Raw genomic sequence first — 6,000 nt, forward strand, 5'->3', positions numbered from 1 at the left:
GTGTGAGTTGCAGTACCTTATGATACCCTCTACTATCTCACAGTTTGAAAAGGAGAGGTGGAGAGAAGGACTCCTTCACAGCAGGCTGTCAGGATGCAACAAGCAAGTCATTAGTAGCATTAAGGCATATGATTTAGATGATGTGACATGTCACTGCTAATCCTCTGGTTCATGAAAGCCTTATGTCTGAGATTAAAATGCATCCTGGTCAGTGATTGGATAATTCCTGTCTCAGAAGAGTCATTTCACAACCCATATTTGTTGTTATTATGACAAGCAACTGAAATAAACATGTTGTTTCAATACTTTTCCCTCTGTTATTAAAGCAAATGTAGCTATGATTTAATGCTTTCCACCACACAGTAGGAGCAGGATTTGTTTGCTTTGACCCTGTTAGGATTCAGTTTCATTGTTGGATGTCAGTCCATACAAGAGAATACAATACAATATAATGATGTCATGCTGTACCATGTGATATGATGCAATACCCCTTTCTTGACTTGTCATGGTAGAAAAAGCATTGGCGTTACTAATGTAATTAATGTTGATTCTGCTCTATTCAAGCAGGATGCACAATACAGGACCAACATGGTGAAGCAGATAAATGGACTAAATGTCTTGAGGGAAAAAGGCCAATACAATATAAATGTTAAAGGCCACGCAGACCCACACAGGTGTTTTCAATTAGTCTCGCTGATTAGACTTCTAGTCAGGGAGAAGCTTGATGCAGCTCTGCTTAGAATGAAGTCACAAAACTCTATGAACCCATGAGAATGCTACTGTGCAGCAAAACTAACAGGAAAATGAAGTAAATGTATATGAATCTCAGTTTGTACATGCCCACACAGTCCTGAGAAGAGGTCTGATAAAGCAACATGTGAAAACAGCTGTGTGAACTGCAACGATTGGTGGATTGGTAGAAAATAAATCAACAAATATTGTCATAATTGATTAATTGTTTTATCAATGTTTTATGTAATTTTTTAAAGCAAAAATGGTAAAAATGCATGGGTTTCAGCTTCTTAAACGTGTATATTTTCTGGTTTTCTTATTTTCCATGATGGTAAACTAAATATCTTTGGGTTTTGTACTGATAGTCGGACAAAACAAAACATCTGAAGACGTCATCTTAGACTCTGGGAAATAGTGACATGCATTTTCCAACAATTTTTGAAAAATTGTGAACTTATCCTTTAAGGAACATTTCAGTTAGTGAGGACCGGCACAGGTGACATAATACACAATAGTGTATGTGCAGAATATACTGCATCAACCAATAAGCACTACATTCACTTCAGGTCTAGAGAAGAACATGAAACGTAAATTGTACTTATAGTTTAGCAACATTGAGAGAACAGATTTCAGTCTTATCAGGGTGTTTTCATGGAGAATTTGGCACACGAAATGCAACATTATAGTATAGTATAGTATTCACAAGCATGTAGAGGGCAAACTAAATAGGACAGGACAATATGCTCAAATGAATGACACTATTAATTTAAGTATTTGTGTATTTATCAAGCCATATGTTGAGAAAACGTCTGTTTCTAATGTGCTGTAAATAGACAATCACTGTCTTTGAATATTATATTCACTCTTACAAACTGTGAGTGTTTTGTACCAACACAGTTAGTATCATGCCCTTTGCAGTGCAGGATGGGATGTTTGCCACCCTCTGTGGGATGGCTGTACTTCCTGTCCTCTGCCTGCCTCAGCAGTCTGAGAGCAGGAGTGCTGCCAAGGTCCGGCTGATCAGATACTCAGTCTATAGGAAGGCCAAAGGACACTGCCAAGGATCATCCAAAGCAGTGATAATCACCAAACAGATCAGCAGACAGGAGGTTCTGAGGATATGCAGCACAAGTGCTATATGTATACCAGTCAAAAGTTTTAGAATACCCCAATTTTTCCAGTTTTTAATGAAATTAAAGCAGTTCTAGTCCAGTGAATAACCTCAAGTGGTACAAAGGTAAGTGGTAAACTGCCAGAGGTGAAAAAAAATTTAGATTGCCAAAAACTGAAAAACTTGGGTTAACAAAAAACAGAACAAAACAGCTTTTGTGCAGCAATGGATGTAAATTAAGTCTTGAAAGTTGATGCAACAAATTCCTACAGATGTCCCTTTGTTTGTATAAAAGCTTGGAGGAGGAAGCATGATCGTCTGGGGCTCTTTTGCTGGATCCAGAGTGACTGGCACCCTGGACCAAAAGGGCTATCGTAGCATTTTGCAGAACCACGCAGTACCCTCTGGTCTATGCCTAGTTGCTCAGAGGTTCATCCTACAAGCAAGATAATGATCCAAAACACACATCCAGGCGGTCAGAATTATCTCAGAAGAAAAGAGCAAGATGGTAGGCTTCAAATCGTGGAATAGCCAGCACTGTCTCCAGAGCTAAAACCCATTGAGCTGGTTTGGGATGAACTGGACTGCCTGTCATATCTGCAAAAGGTGGCTACTTTGATGTGTCAGAAAATTTAGATTGAATTTAGATTTGTCAAACAAAGAGATTCCATGATATCTTCAATAAAAACTGGAAAAATTGAGGTGTTCTAAAACTTTTGACCGGTAGTGTATATTCACTATCAATCTCTTGTATTGGATTTCTCTTTGTAATCTTTTGTGTCTGTGTCTTACTCAGCACAATGTCTGCCATGTGCAAACTATGCTACACTACTGACATCTTGTGTGTAGTAGCTGTAAGTACATGATACTCCAGAAATAAGAGTTTATTGGTCAGTGTCTGGCCCTGAGAGAAACTATATTCTCAAGGACTTCCTGACCTCAGAAAAAACAACCTCATGAATATCTTGTTTACTTGAGGTTTCTAATGGAATGCTTGGGCTTATTGCCATTCTTTTTCCTGTAAGTGCTCCTTCATTTCCCTCCTCTTTCACAAGACTATTAGATGCTATAGATGATTTCTTGGTACCTTTTTACTGCAAGATGATTTCTTTCATCAATCCCTCTAAAGAGATGAAACATTACACTGAGGGTTTCTTTTCAAATTCTAAGATAAATCAATGTTAACTACTGTACTGGCTGTTAAAATTGTATTCAGCAGGAACTTATCCCCTCAGTCTCTAGCAATGCTGTCAAAGCCTCATGTGGGAGCTGCTTACAAAATAAGTGGTCCTCTATCTTTTTTTAAAATGAAGAGATGGTCAGAGATACCAATATAACTTTTTTTCATGTATCAGTTTTTTATTTAGAGTGAAACTACTTCCAGCCATGGAACAGAACTCAGAAAAGGGGCAAACCTTTGCTTTTAATCTCTGTGAAGAGGGGAGGTTATTATGCATCATTTTGGTTTTATAAACAAAATTCATCTTATTTTCATCATGGCTAAGTTATATAAAGTATTGCTTTTGATGAATAGCTTCATCGACAAATGTATCATTTTGTTTGCAACTGTTAAAAACATAGGAGACTAATCTAATATCAGGTATGTGGTATATGAAGTGAATACACTGCCACCATGTGTTTACCTGATATACTGCTGCTTCTGCTGAGATGAGACTTTTTTTTAAGTGTACATGATATAAATGCACACATTAGAAGTAGTGGTGACCACAATTTAGATCACCTCCGATATTCAAATGAAAACTCTAAAAATGGAACACCGATTGTTGTTAAATTAATAATAATAACTGGAAATTATTAGGTGATAACCAAGTAAGTCCATACTGGAAATGATAATAAATAACTAAAACATAATAATGAAGTGTAATTGATGTAGTTGCAAGTTGTTTGTTGGAATGATTTATAATTACATGATTATAACTATGTAAAATCATAGAATAATAAGGAAGTTCCACTAGTATTTATATTGTAATCAATAGTTATCTGGTAAAATAACCCAAACAGGTGCAAAGTTAAGACAGGCAGTGTGTATAAGATGTACAATAGAGACTAGATGCTCCATTACTTGTATAAAATCATAAACATACTCCAGATACTTTTGTGCACTTTTTATTAGGGGTTGTTTTTTATGCTTCACAGTGAGTGATTCATAGTTCCTTAGTTACAGTAGAGGAAAATCTTAATGTTACAGCATACAATGATATTTTAGTAAGTTGTGTACTTCCATCTTTATGGCAACTTTATAGGAAGGAATCGCCTTTCCTGTTCCAACATGACGATGAGTCAGAGAACAAAGCCGGGTCCATAGGGAAATGCTTTTCCCAGATTGTTGAACTTGCACAGAGGTCTGATCTCAACCTCATCCAACTCCTTTGGAATAAACTTCCGACCACTAACAAGACCTTATCACCCAACATCAGTGAGAGACCTCACGAATGCTCTTGTATCTAAATAACAGCAAGTCCAAAACTTTGTGTAGTTCTTACTGGGAAAATTATATCCTTGAGTACTTCCAGTATTAGACATTTAAATACATGATTTAGTATTAAAATATTTTATCACCACAATTCTGAAATGATTTCAAACATAGATGTTTGCTGTCAACATCAGACACAACAGATGCAGACAAAGACGACATTTCCTGGTGCATAGAAGGTCTAGTTTCGGTTTATGACATGCAACTGACCTGACATGACCTGACATGTAATTGGATGTAATTTGAGGAAAACAAACAAAACAAAAAATATGAAACTCATTATTGTTTGTGGTTTTGTGTGTACAGTGAGTAGTGTGTGTTTGGGTGGAGAGGTGGTGGGATGCACTGTTGACACTGTATTTGTTTGTCTTTTTCTGTTGTTTCTAAACAGTCTCTGACGTTCTTTCCTTTGGGAAGGTCTAAACGCGGTCCGTCTCCAGAGAGCAAGGCAGAGATGGGAGGACATGAATTTTCTCTTTATATCAGACCCAAGGGCAAACTGTTTATAGGACTTCAAAGACTGCTACAATGACTTCAGGATTCATTTTCGAGGAAATTTGGGGGGGTGGAGGGTGGGGGGGCTTTTGATATGTCATCTATTTACAGGCCTTTTCAAACACTATGCAGAGGACACGGTCATTTGTTCAATGTTTTTGCAGGAAACCCTTTGATTATTTAGGACAAACAACCCTTTGAGTGGACATGTTGATTCATTTTTATTGAGATTGCTATCTGTGGTCAACAGGCCTGAGTAAATAGGTCCCATTGAAAGTGCTTCCTGTGTTCTATGTGAACAGCAAATCAAACTTCTGTGAATGAAATCTTTGAATAAACCTTGACATGAGCAACTAATTTTTAATTTCGTACAATGTGTTTAGTGACTGACTGCTGTCAGCTTGAACAGCACGCACTTTACTGAAATATTAATCTGTGTGTGAAGGGTCTCTTCACCACTAGAGGTCAATATTTGCTTCTTATTCACATAACTCCACAGTTTAAGGACAAAGAGTAGATAGAGAAGTTATGAGGAATCAGAGAGGAGGAATGAGACTAAAAATTGTAAACATTTTAGCTATAGTGTTATTTGTTTTCAGCAAACTGGTTTAATAAAACTTAATCATTCATAAAACGCCACTGCACATCAATCACACTGCCAAACCCTGGTTTATAATTACATAACATTTTCTTTTTCAGTTTACCAGATTTACTACATTTCACCAGTGTCAGGCTGTTGCAGTGAATGTGTCCAGTAGTTCCCCCATGTTCCTCAAGGACATTTTTAAAGGTCACACGTTGTGCGGCGGGGATCAAACATGTGACCTCCCAGCGGTGTTATCAGCGGTTGGGCCTCTCTTTCAGCTGTTGACATTAAGTGATGCTACTGACTCCTTCCTCATCCTCTGATCTTTGGGGCGGCGGCTTCGCGAGTTCATTGAGCCACAGGCCAGTTCAGTCCACCAACCCTCCTCGATGTTGAGAACATACTGTAGTTTGTTTGCTTGTTCTTGTACAGCTGTGCTTGTGAGAATGAGTTTGGTTTAACACATTGTAGTAAGAATATGATTTTATGTTAGTTATGCTAAGCTAAGCTAACCCTCCCCTAGCTCCAGTGTGTGTGTGTGTGTGTGTGTGTGTGTGTGTGGTGTTCTCTCTCTCCTTACAA

The sequence above is a fragment of the Thunnus albacares genome, chromosome 1 (assembly GCF_914725855.1).
Source record: "Thunnus albacares chromosome 1, fThuAlb1.1, whole genome shotgun sequence".
Classification (NCBI taxonomy): domain Eukaryota; kingdom Metazoa; phylum Chordata; class Actinopteri; order Scombriformes; family Scombridae; genus Thunnus; species Thunnus albacares.